The sequence below is a fragment of the Pseudophryne corroboree genome, chromosome 4, assembly GCF_028390025.1.
Source record: "Pseudophryne corroboree isolate aPseCor3 chromosome 4, aPseCor3.hap2, whole genome shotgun sequence".
NCBI lineage: Eukaryota > Metazoa > Chordata > Amphibia > Anura > Myobatrachidae > Pseudophryne > Pseudophryne corroboree.
Genome location: NC_086447.1, coordinates 496524737 through 496545942, shown reverse-complemented (window position 1 = coordinate 496545942; position 21206 = coordinate 496524737).

Below are 21206 nucleotides of genomic sequence, written 5' to 3'. Positions count from 1 at the left end.
GGAAAGTCTTATTTCATTTTTAATGGATTCTAGAGAGGGGTCTCTCAAACTGTACAGAGAAGCGAGTTTCATAGAGTTGAAACCACATGGCTAAAAGCTCGACCCTGAGATGAATTACGGGAGATTCTAGGTACTGTTAATAGTCCTTAATATACAGATCGCAGTAATCTAGTGGGGCAGTATGAAATCAGAAGCAGTTTCAGGTACCTTGGGCCCTGGTCATGTAGTGCTTTGAAACTCAACAAGCCAAACTTGAAGACGATTCACCATTTTACTTGCAACCAGGGAAGTGAGTAGAGAATGGGTGTTATGTGGCTGGAACGGGGCTGGTTGGATAACAACCTTGTAGCTGCATTTTGTACCAGCTGTAAGTGGTGCAATTCTTTTGCTAGGAGATCAAAGTAGAGGGCATCGCAGTAGTCTTATCGAGATTATACAAATGCATGTATGACTTTAGGCAGATCTTCAAAGGGAATTAGCTGCTTGATTCTGGTTATGTTCCTCAGATTAAAGAATGAGGATCTGATTGTGGCTGATATCTGATGTTTAAGCGTCAAGCCACCATCCAGGACAATGCAAGATTCCGCACATGATCAGTGGTTTGTAATTCTGAATCCCCAAACATAAATCCAGTTGACTGGCTATGCTGCAGTCTTGTCCTATGATGTTGTGGTCTTATCATAAGGACCTCTAGTTTATCAGCATTCAGTCGCAGCCAACTGGCACTCATCCACTCCAGGAGTTCAGCTAGACAGCCATTTAAGGTTGTTATTGGTTTCCCAGTACCCAGGGCAAAGGACAGGTACAGTGGTGTATCATCTGCATAGCAGTGGCAGACCAGGCCATGGCGTCTGATTATTTCACCCAGTGGTAGCATGTATACTGCAAATAGCATGAGAGATAGTATAGAACCTTGTGGGACACCAGATGGAAGTGGCACTTGGGATTATGAGTGGACTCCAGATGAAACTCTCTGTGATCTGCCAGTGAGAAATTGAACCAGTTTAGGACTGTGTCGTCCAGTCCACAGAAATTTTTCAGGCACTCAATCAGAATTCTATGGTCCATGGTAAAAAATGCTGCAGAGAGATACAGAAGGATTAAGATGGAACTGTCACCCAGGGGTGTATCTTCCTATTGGCCAGGATGGCACTTGCCAGGGGCGCCGGCCAAAGGGGGGGGGGGGGGCGCCGCCTGGCAGTGCCACCCGCACCAGGGGGTAGAGTGACATAGTAGTTCTTACTGAATACATCCCTTAGCAGTGCTCATCCACTGCCGGACTCTCAGAAGCGTATTGCAGTCCGACACTCTCTGTGGCTACAGTCACAATGATAGTGAATATAGCCGGGGAGTGGAGCACTTCCAGTTATGGGGAGGGGCGAGGCACCTCCTCTTCCTCATCCGCTCCCCTTCTCATTGGTCCCACTCGGTCTGTCACCAAACAGCAGCCACTACAATCAGCACCAGTCACCAGTGCAGCATGAGCATACCTGTACATTTTCTGCGGTACCGTAGCTGCACTGCATGGTCTATCCTGGTAGTCTGGATCACTGGTTACAAAGAGCTCTGTATGGAGAGGTATCTAGACCAGTGACTGCCTGTCCAGCTGTGTTGAGACTATAAGTCCCAGCACACCTTGTCAACTGGATTTGCTGGGACATGTATTGCCATCACACCTAGGGAGGGGTTTTTAACTGTATGTATGTGTGCATATATCCCCTCGGTGTCCCTGCCTGTACCCTCCTTGTAATTCCCCCTCAGTGTCCCTGCCCGCCCCATCCATGCAACTGCCCCCTCAGTGATCCTGCCCATACACTCCTGTAATTCCCTCTCAATGTCCCTGCCCGCACCCTTCCCATAATTCCCCCTCAGTATCCCTGCCCGCACCCTCCCCATAATTCCCTCTCAGTGTCCCTACCCGCACCCTAACCATAATTCACCCTCAGTGTCCCTACCTGCACACTTCTTGTAACTCCCCTTCAGTCTCCCTACCTGCCTGCACCCTCCCCGTAATTCCATCTCAGTGTCCCTGCCCGCACCCTCCTCATAATCCCTCCTCAGTGTCCCTGCCTGCACCCTACCTGTAATTCCATCTCAGTGTCCCTGCCCGCACACTCCTCGTAATTCCCTCTTTGTCTCCCTGCCTTTACCCTCCCCGTAATTCCATCTCAGTATCCCTGCCCGCACCCTCCCCGTAATTCCATCTCAGTATCCCTGCCCGCACCCTACTCGTAATTTCTCTGCAGTGTCCCCACCTGCACCCGCCCTGTAATTGTCCCTCCGTGTCCCTGACCTCAGCCTCCCTGTGACTCCCCCCTCAGTGTCTCTGCCCACACCCCCCTGTAATTCCACCTCAGTGTCCCTGCCCGTAACCTCCCTGTAATTCCCCCTCAGTGTCCCTGCCCGCACACTCCTGTAATTCCCCCTCAGTGTCCCTGCCCGCACACTCCTGTAATTCCCCCTCAGTGTCCCTGCCCGCACACTCCTGTAATTCCCCCTCAGTGTCCCTGCCCACACCCTCCCTGTAATTGCCCTTCAATGTCCCTGACCTCAACCTCCCTGTAAGCCCTCCACCTCATTGTCCCTACCTGCACCCTCCATGTAATTCTCCCTCAGTGTCCCTGATCTCAGCCTATCTGCAACTCCCCCCTCTGTGTCCATGGATGGGGGAGGTGGGGGGCGCCAGTTCCTTACTTTGCCAGGGGCGCTCAGACCCCTAGATACACCCCTGCTGTCACCTCTATCTCTTGCCATCAGAAGATCATTTAACACACCAGGGCTGTTTCAGTGCTGTGTCTTCTCCTGAACCCTTTAAGGGTTCAGGAAAAATTCCAGTCTGCAGAGGGCATTGAACTGTTTTTGCAAATACAGGGACAATTACTGTATGTCCATACACCCTATTAGGAGCTTGGTTGAGACGGGTACAGAACACAGCTAATTGGATGCAACATTCGGGCAATTTCAACAATATCTTTTACCTCCATTGGGTCAAAGCTGGTCCAGGGTAACAGGTGGCTTATAGTGGCAGGCTTGGTAATTTGGCCCTCCTTTGATGGCACTGTGGAGATTCCAGCCCGGATGGTGGATACTTTATCTGCACAGAAGTTTGCGAATTCATTGCATCTTGCCTCAGAGAGGGTTTGATCAGGTTGCAGGAATGCTGGCTTGCAAAGCATCTCCACTGTACGGAAAAGCTAAGCTGGCCTATTGTTTGCTGCTGTGATCTCATGTGACACACAGGGGTTATAATATCCATTGCAGCTGTCACATCCCTATTATAGTATTGGACTAGGGAAACTGGATCTTCACATGTACCCAATACCACAGAGAGATCCAGATCTGCTGCAAGAGCCTGGGTAGTCACGCCTAGGGGATCGGCGGGATCGGAAACCGGCGAGGTCCCGGGATTTAGGCCAAAAAATGGCTGGGATTCAATCCCGGGGTTGGAAGCTCCAATCCCGAGGATTGCGGGATTTAGCTGCCCCATTGTTTTTGAATGCCAGGCAGCACTGAGCGTCCACAGGAGGCTCAGATGCTGCCCTCCTCCCAGCTCCCTCCTCCTGGTTCCCATGCCCCTGGCAGTGTGTACTGCGCAGCTGACATGATCTCAGAGGTCACGTTGCACAGTCTGATGCCAGCAGCCCACGCCACCTAGACTGCACCTCACCGCCTGCAGCCCGCAAGCCTGGCTCCCATCCACGATGGTGAGTATTTGTGTGGGCTGGGCTGGGGTGGGCTGGTCTTCAACCCAATCCCGGGTATCCTGGGAATCCTGGGATTGATCTTTTTTCAATCCCAATACCCAGGACCTGGGATTGGCCACCTTAGTCATGTCTCTCCTTGGATGATACCTGGTCAATTCCATGGGCAAAGAACTACTTTTAAGTATTGCAACATTGAACCAAATTGAGTGGTGTTCTGACTAAGTGACTGGGTTTATTTTTAGGTCAGAGACTTCTAGCTCAATCTGAAAGACAAGATCAAGAGTGAGACCACTTCTATGTGTGGCAGACGGAATGACTTGTGTGAAGCCCAGACTTTTTATTGTGCACAGGAGGTCTTGACCAACGCATGAGAACTCATCATCAACCCATGCATTGAAATCCCCAGAAATGAGCCATCTTTGATGCTCTAGAACAGTAAATTCCATTGTTTACTGTTACTATTACATTACACTATAGGAGCCAAAAGTAATAGCCTACAATTTGCAAGAGTCTGCATGATTCCAGCAAGATAGTCACCAGATTGGTTGGTTAGTTTTGCCTTCAAATTGATATTCACTTCAAATCTAATAAAACTTACCAGAAACATGCCAGCTCCCGCAAATTGCAGGCTATTGCATTTGGCCCTAGGTATGTTAAAAAGGCAATGAATACTTCCCCATTCCATTACAGACAACACAAGCTCCTCTAACATCTTTAGGGCAGTATCTCAATAAGGTCTAGTGCAAGTGAAAGTACAGCTGAGAGCTGTAAAATGATCATCTAAGGCATGACAGAACCTTTCTATGGAACATGTAAGTAATCGTTGGGCATTAGCATTTCTATAATGGGGGCACCCATGTTTTAATACATACCTTTCTGGAGTACAGGGTCGTGTGCTGCAGCCGCGCCAAAAATCACAGCCAAAATGGACGCTGCACATGAGCAGTAGTGAAATTAGCTTCGGGTATTTTCAGAGACCTGCACCTACTGCGCCGTACATTGGAGGGGTCCCACCCGGAGTCTACACATGGGCCCCCACCTCCAGAGACAGATTTAGACATCATGGGGTCCTAAGCAAGACCCCCCCCCTACCGGTAAGTGTATGGAGTCACGTACTCCCCCCTCGGTCAGTGTATGTGTATGCAGCCACAGTCCGCATCCCCTAACCCCCCTTCAGTCAGTGTATGTGTATGTATCTGTGCAGTCCACTCTCCCTAATCATCTCCCCACCGAGTCAGTGTATGTGCATGCAGCCAAGCAGTCCGCAGCCCCTAATTCCACCCACCTGGTTAGTGCATGCATCTCCGCAAACCCAACCTCCCCAAGTGGGAGTGATTTACTATTAACAGTTTATAAGTGCTGACATGCCTGTTTAGCTGACTGTCCACAGTCACCCGCAGTAACAATCTAAACACACACAGCCATAGTGCTCACAGGGGGTAATTCAGACCTGATCACTGGGCAGCAATTTTTGCAGCCCTGCAATTGGATAGTCGCCGTCTACGTGAGGAGTGTATTGTAGATGTGCAAGTGTGCGATCGCATGTGTAGCAGAGCTGCAAAAAACTGATTTTGAGCAGTCTCTGCGCAGCCCAGAACTTACTCAGCTGCTGCGATCACTTCAGGCTGTTCAGGACCGGATTTGATGTCAGACTCCCTCCCTGCAAACGCATGGACACGCCTGCGTTTTTGCAAACACTCCCTGAAAACAGTCAGTTGCCACCCACAAATGCCCTCTACCTGTCAATCTCCTTGCGATCGCCCGTGCGAATGGATCATTCGCACAAACCCATCGCTGAGTGGCGATCTGCTTTGTAGGCGTGTGACGTGCCCGCGCATTGCAGTGCATGCGCAGTTTGTGTCTGATCGCCCGCTGCGCAAAAACACCCAGCAGTGATCAGGTGTGAATCGGCCCCACAGAGCGCTGGGCAAACCCCCTCAATGATGAAAATAGGAGGCATGGCAGATGGTCACAGCATTCCCACGATGCCATGCCCCCTTTTACCAAGCCCACACCCCCTTTTCTGCCATACCCCCTTTTACCAAGCCCACGCCCACTTTTCAAGTGTGTGCGGCTTCGCTGCACAGAGGAGTCACGGGTCTCTAATAATGAAAGTTGGGAGGTATGCTGTGGACATGATGTCTCGATCAAAAAAATGCAATCAAACTCAGAAAACTTAAATTTTCTGAGGTTTACAACAATACAGTACATACAGTATGGTTCACCAAATGTATTAAAATTGTTAACAGCAGATATCGGGGATATACAGTACAGTACACTGTGGACCTTCGTCCAGTAAGCCCCATAGAATTGTATGGGGTTAGAACTAGAGATGAGCGGGTTCGGTTTCTCTGAATCCGAACCCGCCAGAACTTCATGTTTTTTTTCACGGGTCCGAGCGACTCGGATCTTCCCGCCTTGCTCGGTTAACCCGAGCGCGCCCGAACGTCATCATGACGCTGTCGGATTCTCGCGAGGCTCGGATTCTATCGCGAGACTCGGATTCTATATAAGGAGCCGCGCGTCGCCGCCATTTTCACACGTGCATTGAGATTGATAGGGAGAGGACGTGGCTGGCGTCCTCTCCATTTAGATTATAAGAGACTGAGAGAGATTTACTGGAGCTGACTAGGAGGAGTACTGTTACTGTAGAAGTGTAGAGACTGAGTGGAGAGAGTTTACTAGTGAGGACAGTGCAGTTTACTTTATAATCCGTTCTCTGCCTGAAAAAAGCGATACACAGCACACAGTGACTCAGTCACATACCATATCTGTGTGCACTGCTCAGGCTCAGGCCAGTGTGCTGCATCATCTATTATCTATATATAATATTATATATATCTGTCTGACTGCTCAGCTCACACAGCTTATAATTGTGGGGGAGACTGGGGAGCACTACTGCAGTGCCAGTTATAGGTTATAGCAGGAGCCAGGAGTACATAATATATTATATAGTGAGTGACCACCAGACACACAGTGCAGTTTATTTAATATATCCGTTCTCTGCCTGAAAAAAGCGATACACACAGTGACTCAGTCAGTCACATACCATATCTGTGTGCACTGCTCAGGCTCAGGCCAGTGTGCTGCATCATCTATTATCTATATATAATATTATATATATATGTCTGACTGCTCAGCTCACACAGCTTATAATTGTGGGGGAGACTGGGGAGCACTACTGCAGTGCCAGTTATAGGTTATAGCAGGAGCCAGGAGTACATAATATATTATATAGTGAGTGACCACCAGACACACAGTGCAGTTTATTTAATATATCCGTTCTCTGCCTGAAAAAAGCGATACACACAGTGACTCAGTCAGTCACATACCATATCTGTGTGCACTGCTCAGGCTCAGGCCAGTGTGCTGCATCATCTATATATATTATATATCTGTCTGACTGCTCAGCTCACACAGCTTATAATTGTGGGGGAGACTGGGGAGCACTACTGCAGTGCCAGTTATAGGTTATAGCAGGAGCCAGGAGTACATATTATATTAAAATTAAACAGTGCACACTTTTGCTGCAGGAGTGCCACTGCCAGTGTGACTGACCAGTGACCTGACCACACTGACCACCAGTATAGTTAGTAGTATACTTATATTGTGATTGCCTGAAAAAGTTAAACACTCGTCGTGTGACTTCACTTGTGTGTTTTTTTTTTTTTTTATTCTATAAAAATAAAACTCATTCTGCTGACAGACAGTGTCCAGCAGGTCCGTCATTATATAATATATAATATATACCTGTCCGGCTGCAGTAGTGATATATATATATTTTTTATATCATTTATCATCCAGTCGCAGCAGACACAGTACGGTAGTTCACGGCTGTGGCTACCTCTGTGTCTCTGCACTCGGCAGGCAGTCCGTCCATAATTGTAATACCACCTAACTGTGGATTTTTTTCATTCTTCTTTATACATACATAGTTACATAGACATCTTCTCTTTATCAACCAGTCTATATTAGCTGCAGACACAGTACAGTACGGTAGTTCACGGCTGTGGCTACCTCTGTGTCTGCACTCGGCAGGCAGTCCGTCCATAATTGTATACCACCTAACCGTGGTTTTTTTTCATTCTTCTTTATACATACATAGTTACATAGACATCTTCTCTTTATCAACCAGTCTATATTAGCTGCAGACACAGTACAGTACGGTAGTTCACGGCTGTGGCTACCTCTGTGTCTGCACTCGGCAGGCAGTCCGTCCATAATTGTATACCACCTAACCGTGGATTTTTTTCAGTCTTCTTTATACATACATAGTTACATAGACATCTTCTCTTTATCAACCAGTCTATATTAGCTGCAGACACAGTACAGTACGGTAGTTCACGGCTGTGGCTACCTCTGTGTCTGCAGTCGGCAGGCAGTCCATAATTGTATACTAGTATCCATCTCCATTGTTTACCTGAGGTGCCTTTTAGTTGTGCCTATTAAAATATGGAGAACAAAAATGTTGAGGTTCCAAAATTAGGGAAAGATCAAGATCCACTTCCACCTCGTGCTGAAGCTGCTGCCACTAGTCAAGGCCGAGACGATGAAATGCCAGCAACGTCGTCTGCCAAGGCCGATGCCCAATGTCATAGTACAGAGCATGTCAAATCCAAAACACCAAATATCAGAAAAAAAAGGACTCCAAAACCTAAAATAAAATTGTCGGAGGAGAAGCGTAAACTTGCCAATATGCCATTTACCACACGGAGTGGCAAGGAACGGCTGAGGCCCTGGCCTATGTTCATGGCTAGTGGTTCAGCTTCACATGAGGATGGAAGCACTCAGCCTCTCGCTAGAAAAATGAAAAGACTCAAGCTGGCAAAAGCAGCACAGCAAAGAACTGTGCATTCTTCGAAATCCCAAATCCACAAGGAGAGTCCAATTGTGTCGGTTGCGATGCCTGACCTTCCCAACACTGGACGTGAAGAGCATGCGCCTTCCACCATTTGCATGCCCCCTGCAAGTGCTGGAAGGAGCACCCGCAGTCCAGTTCCTGATAGTCAGATTGAAGATGTCAGTGTTGAAGTACACCAGGATGAGGAGGATATGGGTGTTGCTGGCGCTGGGGAGGAAATTGACCAGGAGGATTCTGATGGTGAGGTGGTTTGTTTAAGTCAGGCACCCGGGGAGACACCTGTTGTCCGTGGGAGGAATATGGCCGTTGACATGCCAGGTGAAAATACCAAAAAAATCAGCTCTTCGGTGTGGAGGTATTTCACCAGAAATGCGGACAACAGGTGTCAAGCCGTGTGTTCCCTTTGTCAAGCTGTAATAAGTAGGGGTAAGGACGTTAACCACCTCGGAACATCCTCCCTTATACGTCACCTGCAGCGCATTCATAATAAGTCAGTGACAAGTTCAAAAACTTTGGGTGACAGCGGAAGCAGTCCACTGACCAGTAAATACCTTCCTCTTGTAACCAAGCTCACGCAAACCACCCCACCAACTCCCTCAGTGTCAATTTCCTCCTTCCCCAGGAATGCCAATAGTCCTGCAGGCCATGTCACTGGCAATTCTGACGAGTCCTCTCCTGCCTGGGATTCCTCCGATGCATCCTTGCGTGTAACGCCTACTGCTGCTGGCGCTGCTGTTGTTGCCGCTGGGAGTCGATGGTCATCCCAGAGGGGAAGTCGTAAGCCCACTTGTACTACTTCCAGTAAGCAATTGACTGTTCAACAGTCCTTTGCGAGGAAGATGAAATATCACAGCAGTCATCCTACTGCAAAGCGGATAACTGAGGCCTTGACAACTATGTTGGTGTTAGACGTGCGTCCGGTATCCGCCGTTAGTTCACAGGGAACTAGACAATTTATTGAGGCAGTGTGCCCCCGTTACCAAATACCATCTAGGTTCCACTTCTCTAGGCAGGCGATACCGAGAATGTACACGGACGTCAGAAAAAGACTCACCAGTGTCCTAAAAAATGCAGTTGTACCCAATGTCCACTTAACCACGGACATGTGGACAAGTGGAGCAGGGCAGGGTCAGGACTATATGACTGTGACAGCCCACTGGGTAGATGTATGGACTCCCGCCGCAAGAACAGCAGCGGTGGCACCAGTAGCAGCATCTCGCAAACGCCAACTCTTTCCTAGGCAGGCTATGCTTTGTATCACCGCTTTCCAGAATACGCACACAGCTGAAAACCTCTTACGGCAACTGAGGAAGATCATCGCGGAATGGCTTACCCCAATTGGACTCTCCTGTGGATTTGTGGCATCGGACAACGCCAGCAATATTGTGTGTGCATTAAATATGGGCAAATTCCAGCACGTCCCATGTTTTGCACATACCTTGAATTTGGTGGTGCAGAATTTTTTAAAAAATGACAGGGGCGTGCAAGAGATGCTGTCGGTGGCCAGAAGAATTGCGGGACACTTTCGGCGTACAGGCACCACGTACAGAAGACTGGAGCACCACCAAAAACGCCTGAACCTGCCCTGCCATCATCTGAAGCAAGAAGTGGTAACGAGGTGGAATTCAACCCTCTATATGCTTCAGAGGTTGGAGGAGCAGCAAAAGGCCATTCAAGCCTATACAATTGAGCACGATATAGGAGGTGGAATGCACCTGTCTCAAGTGCAGTGGAGAATGATTTCAACGTTGTGCAAGGTTCTGATGCCCTTTGAACTTGCCACACGTGAAGTCAGTTCAGACACTGCCAGCCTGAGTCAGGTCATTCCCCTCATCAGGCTTTTGCAGAAGAAGCTGGAGGCATTGAAGAAGGAGCTAAAAGGGAGCGATTCCGCTAGGCATGTGGGACTTGTGGATGCAGCCCTTAATTCGCTTAACAAGGATTCACGGGTGGTCAATCTGTTGAAATCAGAGCACTACATTTTGGCCACCGTGCTCGATCCTAGATTTAAAGCCTACCTTGGATCTCTCTTTCCGGCAGACACAAGTCTGCTGGGGTTGAAAGACCTGCTGGTGACAAAATTGTCAAGTCAAGCGGAACGCGACCTGTCAACATCTCCTCCTTCACATTCTCCCGCAACTGGGGGTGCGAGGAAAAGGCTCAGAATTCCGAGCCCACCCGCTGGCGGTGATGCAGGGCAGTCTGGAGCGACTGCTGATGCTGACATCTGGTCCGGACTGAAGGACCTGACAACGATTACGGACATGTCGTCTACTGTCACTGCATATGATTCTCTCAACATTGATAGAATGGTGGAGGATTATATGAGTGACCGCATCCAAGTAGGCACGTCACACAGTCCGTACTTATACTGGCAGGAAAAAGAGGCAATTTGGAGGCCCTTGCACAAACTGGCTTTATTCTACCTAAGTTGCCCTCCCACAAGTGTGTACTCCGAAAGAGTGTTTAGTGCCGCCGCTCACCTTGTCAGCAATCGGCGTACGAGGTTACATCCAGAAAATGTGGAGAAGATGATGTTCATTAAAATGAATTATAATCAATTCCTCCGCGGAGACATTGACCAGCAGCAATTGCCTCCACAAAGTACACAGGGAGCTGAGATGGTGGATTCCAGTGGGGACGAATTGATAATCTGTGAGGAGGGGGATGTACACGGTGATATATCGGAGGGTGAAGATGAGGTGGACATCTTGCCTCTGTAGAGCCAGTTTGTGCAAGGAGAGATTAATTGCTTCTTTTTTGGGGGGGGTCCAAACCAACCCGTCATATCAGTCACAGTCGTGTGGCAGACCCTGTCACTGAAATGATGGGTTGGTTAAAGTGTGCATGTCCTGTTTTGTTTATACAACATAAGGGTGGGTGGGAGGGCCCAAGGACAATTCCATCTTGCACCTCTTTTTTCTTTTCTTTTTCTTTGCATCATGTGCTGATTGGGGAGGGTTTTTTGGAAGGGACATCCTGCGTGACACTGCAGTGCCACTCCTAGATGGGCCCGGTGTTTGTGTCGGCCACTAGGGTCGCTAATCTTACTCACACAGTCAGCTACCTCATTGCGCCTCTTTTTTTCTTTGCGTCATGTGCTGTTTGGGGAGGGTTTTTTGGAAGGGACATCCTGCGTGACACTGCAGTGCCACTCCTAGATGGGCCCGGTGTTTGTGTCGGCCACTAGGGTCGCTAATCTTACTTACACAGCTACCTCATTGCGCCTCTTTTTTTCTTTGCGTCATGTGCTGTTTGGGGAGGGTTTTTTGGAAGGGACATCCTGCGTGACACTGCAGTGCCACTCCTAGATGGGCCCGGTGTTTGTGTCGGCCACTAGGGTCGCTAATCTTACTCACACAGCTACCTCATTGCGCCTCTTTTTTTCTTTGCGTCATGTGCTGTTTGGGGAGGGTTTTTTGGAAGGGCCATCCTGCGTGACACTGCAGTGCCACTCCTAGATGGGCCCGGTGTTTGTGTCGGCCACTAGGGTCGCTAATCTTACTCACACAGCTACCTCATTGCGCCTCTTTTTTTCTTTGCGTCATGTGCTGTTTGGGGAGGGTTTTTTGGAAGGGACATCCTGCGTGACACTGCAGTGCCACTCCTAGATGGGCCCGGTGTTTGTGTCGGCCACTAGGGTCGCTTATCTTACTCACACAGCGACCTCGGTGCAAATTTTAGGACTAAAAATAATATTGTGAGGTGTGAGGTATTCAGAATAGACTGAAAATGAGTGTAAATTATGGTTTTTGAGGTTAATAATACTTTGGGATCAAAATGACCCCCAAATTCTATGATTTAAGCTGTTTTTTAGTGTTTTTTGAAAAAAACACCCGAATCCAAAACACACCCGAATCCGACAAAAAAAATTCGGTGAGGTTTTGCCAAAACGCGTTCGAACCCAAAACACGGCCGCGGAACCGAACCCAAAACCAAAACACAAAACCCGAAAAATTTCAGGCGCTCATCTCTAGTTAGAACTAGTGACGTGCGATGAGGTCAGAGGCTGGAGAGGTACACATGAGGGAGGGTCTGAGTGCTGGTAGTCTGTCTCACCCACTACGCAATGTAACAGAGACACACAGGGGGAGATTCAAATGTTTGAAAAGTCAGTTGGGAGTCTGTTTTTTCCTATCTTAAGGCCCGTACACACTGGTCGATATATCAGCCATTCTCTTGAGCGGCCGATATATCGCGGGACCTTCGGCCAGTGTGTACGGCCGATACGTCTGTGAACTCCGTCGTTCACAGACGTATCACGTCGGCTGTGCAGCACAGCCGACGGACAATATATCTACCGATATATTGGCGCGTCGCTGTGTGTGTACGGACCGCCCGTACACATGCTGCGGCGGCCGGCGGTGATTGACAGCTGAACTGGGCGGGCGTGTGTACACGCCCGCCCTGTTCATGACGTCAGTCCCCGACGGATCGAGCAGTGTGTATGCTGAACACACTGCTCGATCCGTCCATAGATATATCTGCAGATCAATTGATCTGCAGATATATCTATTAGTGTGTACCCTACCCACCTTAATAGGAATAGGAATAGGAAAAAACAGACACCCAACCGACCTTTCAAACATTTGAATCTCCCCCACAGAGTCATATCCCTACACTCACTACATAGCCAGGGACGTGCGGTGAGCTAAAAGGCTAAGGAGGCACTAACTAGCACCAGAGCCAGATTTATACACAAAATATGAGCCAAAGGGTACATCTGGGCATTATACACAGGTGCAGCAGTATAAACTCCAGGAAATTTGGTGAGTTTTGATCAGAGATGTGCTGAAAAGATAAGCAGGTGAGCACCATAGAATTTTTACTCCAGAGTTTTGGCTATAAAAATGATTAGAATAATGCATAGAAGATATTTCAAACATATTCTTTGTATTTTTCATATACCGTATATACTAGGGATGTGCACTTGCAATTTTTCGGGTTTTGTGTTTTGGTTTTGGGTTCGGTTCCGCGGCCGTGTTTTGGGTTCGACCGCGTTTTGGCAAAACCTCACCGAATTTTTTTTGTCGGATTCGGGTGTGTTTTGGATTCGGGTGTTTTTTTCAAAAAACCCTAAAAAACAGCTTAAATCATAGAATTTGGGGGTCATTTTGATCCCAAAGTATTATTAACCTCAAAAACCATAATTTCCACTCATTTTCAGTCTATTCTGAATACCTCACACCTCACAATATTATTTTTAGTCCTAAAATTTGCACCGAGGTCGCTGGATGACTAAGCTAAGCGACCCTAGTGGCCGACACAAACACCTGGCCCATCTAGGAGTGGCACTGCAGTGTCACGCAGGATGGCCCTTCCAAAAAACACTCCCCAAACAGCACATGACGCAAAGAAGAAAAAAAGAGGCGCAATGAGGTAGCTGTGTGAGTAAGCTAAGCGACCCTAGTGGCCGACACAAACACCTGGCCCATCTAGGAGTGGCACTGCAGTGTCACGCAGGATGGCCCTTCCAAAAAACACTCCCCAAACAGCACATGACGCAAAGAAGAAAAAAAGAGGCGCAATGAGGTAGCTGTGTGAGTAAGCTAAGCGACCCTAGTGGCCGACACAAACACCTGGCCCATCTAGGAGTGGCACTGCAGTGTCACGCAGGATGGCCCTTCCAAAAAACACTCCCCAAACAGCACATGACGCAAAGAAGAAAAAAAGAGGCGCAATGAGGTAGCTGTGTGAGTAAGATAAGCGACCCTAGTGGCCGACACAAACACCTGGCCCATCTAGGAGTGGCACTGCAGTGTCACGCAGGATGGCCCTTCCAAAAAACACTCCCCAAACAGCACATGACGCAAAGAAGAAAAAAAGAGGCGCAATGAGGTAGCTGTGTGAGTAAGCTAAGCGACCCTAGTGGCCGACACAAACACCTGGCCCATCTAGGAGTGGCACTGCAGTGTCACGCAGGATGGACCTTCCAAAAAACACTCCCCAAACAGCACATGACGCAAAGAAGAAAAAAAGAGGCGCAATGAGGTAGCTGTGTGAGTAAGCTAAGCGACCCTAGTGGCCGACACAAACACCTGGCCCATCTAGGAGTGGCACTGCAGTGTCACGCAGGATGGCCCTTCCAAAAAACACTCCCCAAACAGCACATGACGCAAAGAAGAAAAAAAGAGGCGCAATGAGGTAGCTGTGTGAGTAAGCTAAGCGACCCTAGTGGCCGACACAAACACCTGGCCCATCTAGGAGTGGCACTGCAGTGTCACGCAGGATGGCCCTTCCAAAAAACACTCCCCAAACAGCACATGACGCAAATAAAAATGAAAGAAAAAAGAGGTGCAAGATGGAATTGTCCTTGGGCCCTCCTACCCACCCTTATGTTGTATAAACAGGACATGCACACTTTAACCAACCCATCATTTCAGTGACAGGGTCTGCCACACGACTGTGACTGAAATGACGGGTTGGTTTGGACCCCCACCGAAAAAGAAGCAATTAATCTCTCCTTGCACAAACTGGCTCTACAGAGGCAAGATGTCCACCTCATCATCATCCTCCGATATATCACCGTGTACATCCCGCTCCTCACAGATTATCAATTCGTCCCCACTGGAATCCACCATCTCAGCTCCCTGTGTACTTTGTGGAGGCAATTGCTGCTGGTCAATGTCTCCACGGAGGAATTGATTATAATTCATTTTAATGAACATCATCTTCTCCACATTTTCTGGAAGTAACCTCGTACGCAGATTGCTGACAAGGTGAGCGGCGGCACTAAACACTCTTTCGGAGTACAGACTTGTGGGAGGGCAACTTAGGTAGAATAAAGCCAGTTTGTGCAAGGGCCTCCAAATTGCCTCTTTTTCCTGCCAGTATAAGTACGGACTGTCTGACGTGCCTACTTGGATGCGGTCACTCATATAATCCTCCACCATTCTTTCAATGGTGAGAGAATCATATGCAGTGACAGTAGACGACATGTCCGTAATCGTTGTCAGGTCCTTCAGTCCGGACCAGATGTCAGCATCAGCAGTCGCTCCAGACTGCCCTGCATCACCGCCAGCGGGTGGGCTCGGAATTCTGAGCCTTTTCCTCGCACCCCCAGTTGCGGGAGAATGTGAAGGAGGAGATGTTGACAGGTCGCGTTCCGCTTGACTTGACAATTTTGTCACCAGCAGGTCTTTGAACCCCAGCAGACTTGTGTCTGCCGGAAAGAGAGATCCAAGGAAGTTTTTAAATCTAGGATCGAGCACGGTGGCCAAAATGTAGTGCTCTGATTTCAACAGATTGACCACCCGTGAATCCTTGTTAAGCGAATTAAGGGCTCCATCCACAAGTCCCACATGCCTAGCGGAATCGCTCCCTTTTAGCTCCTCCTTCAATGCCTCCAGCTTCTTCTGCAAAAGCCTGATGAGGGGAATGACCTGACTCAGGCTGGCAGTGTCTGAACTGACTTCACGTGTGGCAAGTTCAAAAGGTTGCAGAACCTTGCACAACGTTGAAATCATTCTCCACTGCGCTTGAGACAGGTACATTCCACCTCCTATATCGTGCTCAATTGTATAGGCTTGAATGGCCTTTTGCTGCTCCTCCAACCTCTGAAGCATATAGAGGGTTGAATTCCACCTCGTTACCACTTCTTGCTTCAGATGATGGCAGGGCAGGTTCAGGCGTTTTTGGTGGTGCTCCAGTCTTCTGTACGTGGTGCCTGTACGCCGAAAGTGTCCCGCAATTCTTCTGGCCACCGACAGCATCTCTTGCACGCCCCTGTCGTTTTTTAAAAAATTCTGCACCACCAAATTCAAGGTATGTGCAAAACATGGGACGTGCTGGAATTTGCCCATATTTAATGCACACACAATATTGCTGGCGTTGTCCGATGCCACAAATCCACAGGAGAGTCCAATTGGGGTAAGCCATTCCGCGATGATCTTCCTCAGTTGCCGTAAGAGGTTTTCAGCTGTGTGCGTATTCTGGAAACCGGTGATACAAAGCGTAGCCTGCCTAGGAAAGAGTTGGCGTTTGCGAGATGCTGCTACTGGTGCCGCCGCTGCTGTTCTTGCGGCGGGAGTCCATACATCTACTCAGTGGGCTGTCACAGTCATATAGTCCTGACCCTGCCTTGCTCCACTTGTCCACATGTCCGTGGTTAAGTGGACATTGGGTACAACTGCATTTTTTAGAACACTGGTGAGTCTTTTTCTGACGTCCGTGTACATTCTCGGTATCGCCTGCCTAGAGAAGTGGAACCTAGATGGTATTTGGTAACGGGGGCACACTGCCTCAAGAAATTGTCTAGTTCCCTGTGAACTAACGGCGGATACCGGACGCACCTCTAACACCAACAAAGTTGTCAAGGCCTCAGTTATCCGCTTTGCAACAGGATGACTGCTGTGATATTTCATCTTCCTCGCAAAGGACTGTTGGACAGTCAATTGCTTGGTGGAAGTAGTAAAAGTGGGCTTACGACTTCCCCTCTGGGATGACCATCGACTCCCAGCAGCAACAACAGCAGCGCCAGCAGCAGTAGACGTTACACGCAAGGATGCATCGGAGGAATCCCAGGCAGGAGAGGACTCGTCAGAATTGCCAGTGACATGGCATGCAGGACTATTGGCATTCCTGGGGAAGGAGGAAATTGACACTGAGGGAGTTGGTGGGGTGGTTTGCGTGAGCTTGGTTACAAGAGGAAGGTATTTACTGGTCAGTGGACTGCTTCCGCTGTTGCCCAAAGTTTTTGAACTTGTCACTGACTTATTATGAATGCGCTGCAGGTGACGTATAAGGGAGGATGTTCCGAGGTGGTTAACGTCCTTACCCCTACTTATTACAGCTTGACAAAGGCAACACACGGCTTGACAAATGTTGTCCGCATTTCTGGTGAAATACTTCCACACCGAAGAGCTGATTTTTTTGGTATTTTCACCAGGCATGTCAACGGCCCTATTCCTCCCACGGACAACAGGTGTCTCCCCGGGTGCCTGACTTAAACAAACCACCTCACCATCAGAATCCTCCTTGTCAATTTCCTCCCCAGCGCCAGCAACACCCATATCCTCCTCATCCTGGTGTACTTCAACACTGACATCTTCAATCTGACTATCAGGAACTGGACTGCGGGTGCTCCTTCCAGCACTTGCAGGGGGCGTGCAAATGGTGGAAGGCGCATGCTCTTCACGTCCAGTGTTGGGAAGGTCAGGCATCGCAACCGACACAATTGGACTCTCCTTGTGGATTTGGGATTTCGAAGAACGCACAGTTCTTTGCGGTGCTTTTGCCAGCTTGAGTCTTTTCAGTTTTCTAGCGAGAGGCTGAGTGCTTCCATCCTCATGTGAAGCTGAACCACTAGCCATGAACATAGGCCAGGGCCTCAGCCGTTCCTTGCCACTCCGTGTGGTAAATAGCATATTGGCAAGTTTACGCTTCTCCTCCGACAATTTTATTTTAGATTTTGGAGTCCTTTTTTTAATGATATTTGGTGTTTTGGATTTTACATGCTCTGTACTATGACATTGGGCATCGGCCTTGGCAGACGACGTTGCTGGCATTTCATCGTCTCGGCCATGACTAGTGGCAGCAGCTTCAGCACGAGGTGGAAGTGGATCTTGATCTTTCCCTAATTTTGGAACCTCAACATTTTTGTTCTCCATATTTTAATAGGCACAACTAAAAGGCACCTCAGGTAAACAATGGAGATGGATGGATACTAGTATACTTATGGATGGACGAGCGACTGCCGACACAGAGGTAGCTACAGCCGTGGACTACCGTACTGTGTCTGCTGCTAATATAGACTGGATGATAATGAGATGAAATCAATATATATATATATATAATATCACTAGTACTGCAGCCGGACAGGTATATATATTTATTATGTAATGACTGATGACGGACCTGCTGGACACTGTCAGCTCAGCAGCACCGCAGACTGCTACAGTAAGCTACTATAGTAGTATGTATAAAGAAGAAGAAAGAAAAAAAAAAAAACACAGGTAGGTGGTATACAATTATGGATGGACCAGCGACTGCCGACACAGAGGTAGCTACAGCCATGGACTACCGTACTGTGTCTGCTGCTAATATAGACTGGATGATAATGAGATGAAATCAATATATATATATATAATATCACTAGTACTGCAGCCGGACAGGTATTTATATTTATTATGTAATGACTGATGACGGACCTGCTGGACACTGTCAGCTCAGCAGCACCGCAGACTGCTACAGTAAGCTACTATAGTAGTATGTATAAAGAAGAAAGAAAAAAAAAAACCACGGGTAGGTGGTATACAATTATGGATGGACGAGCGACTGCCGACACAGAGGTAGCTACAGCCGTGGACTACCGTACTGTGTCTGCTGCTAATATAGACTGGATGATAATGAGATGAAATCAATATATATATATATATATATAATATCACTAGTACTGCAGCCGGACAGGTATATATATTTATTATGTAATGACTGATGACGGACCTGCTGGACACTGTCAGCTCAGCAGCACCGCAGACTGCTACAGTAAGCTACTATAGTAGTATGTATAAAGAAGAAGAAAGAAAGAAAAAAAAACACGGGTAGGTGGTATACAATTATGGATGGACCAGCGACTGCCGACACAGAGGTAGCTACAGCCGTGGACTACCGTACTGTGTCTGCTGCTAATATAGACTGGATGATAATGAGATGAAATCAATATATATATATATAATATCACTAGTACTGCAGCCGGACAGGTATTTATATTTATTATGTAATGACTGATGACGGACCTGCTGGACACTGTCAGCTCAGCAGCACCGCAGACTGCTACAGTAAGCTACTATAGTAGTATGTATAAAGAAGAAAGAAAAAAAAAAACCACGGGTATGTGGTATACAATTATGGATGGACGAGCGACTGCCGACACAGAGGTAGCTACAGCCGTGGACTACCGTACTGTGTCTGCTGCTAATATAGACTGGATGATAATGAGATGAAATCAATATATATATAATATCACTAGTACTGCAGCCGGACAGGTATATATATTTATTATGTAATGACTGATGACGGACCTGCTGGACACTGTCAGCTCAGCAGCACCGCAGACTGCTACAGTAAGCTACTATAGTAGTATGTATAAAGAAGAAAGAAAAAAAAAAACCACGGGTAGGTGGTATACAATTATGGATGGACCAGCGACTGCCGACACAGAGGTAGCTACAGCCGTGGACTACCGTACTGTGTCTGCTGCTAATATAGACTGGATGATAATGAGATTAAATCAATATATATATATATATAATATCACTAGTACTGCAGCCGGACAGGTATATATATTTATTATGTAATGACTGATGACGGACCTGCTGGACACAGTCAGCTCAGCAGCACCGCAGACTGCTACAGTAAGCTACTATAGTAGTATGTATAAAGAAGATAGAAAAAAAAAACCACGGGTAGGTGGTATACAATATTATATATATATTATATACAATTTTATATATATATATATATATATATATATATATAACTGGTGGTGACTGGTGGTCAGGTCACTGGTCACACTATCAGCAACTTGCAAGTAGTACTCCTAAGCAGACAATCACAATATATATTATACTGGTGGTCAGTGTGGTCACAATGGCAGTGTGGCACTCTGGCAGCAAAAGTGTGCACTGTACGTTATATGTACTCCTGAGTCCTGCTCTCAGACTCTAACTGCTCCCCACTGTCAGTGTCTCCCCCACAAGTCAGATAATATACAGTCACACTATCTATCACTTCAGCAAGTAACTAGTACTCCTCCTAATGCTCCCCAAAATTACTACTGTGTCTCTCTCTACTGTCTTACTCTCTTCTCTATAAACGGAGAGGACGCCAGCCACGTCCTCTCCCTATGAATATCAATGCACGTGTGAAAATGGCGGCGACGCGCGGCTCCTTATATAGAATCCGAGTCTCGCGATAGAATCCGAGCCTCGCGAGAATCCGACAGCGGGATGATGACGTTCGGGCGCGCTCGGGTTAACCGAGCAAGGCGGGAAGATCCGAGTCGCTCGGCCCCGTGTAAAAAAACATGAAGTTGGGGCGGGTTCGGATTCCGAGGAACCGAACCCGCTCATCCCTAGTATATACTCGAGTATAAGTTGACCCGAATATAAGCCGAGGCACCTAATTTTACCACAAAAACCTGGGAAAACTTATTGACTCGAGTATAAGCGTAGGGTGGGAAATGCAGCTCTAGCCGTACACAGCCCTCAGTGCCAGATATGCCCTCATACTGCCAGATATGCCCCCATAGTGCCAGATATGCCCTCATACTGCCAGATATGCCCCCACAGTGCCAGATATGCCCTCATACTGCCAGATATTCCCCACAGTGCCTGATGTGCCAGATATGCCCTCATGCTGCCAAATATGCCCCACAGTGCCAGATGTGCAAGATATGCCCTCATGCTGCCAGATATGCCCTCATGCTGCTGCCAGATGTGCCCCTCATGCTGCTGCCAGATATGCCCCTCATGCTGCTGCCAGATATGCCCCTCATGCTGCTGCCAGATATGCCCCTCATGCTGCTGCCAGATATGCCCCTGCTGCTGCCAGATGTGCCCCTCATGCTGCTGCCAGATGTGCCCCTCATGCTGCTGCCAGATATGCCCCTCATGCTGCTGCCAGATATGCCCTCATGCTGC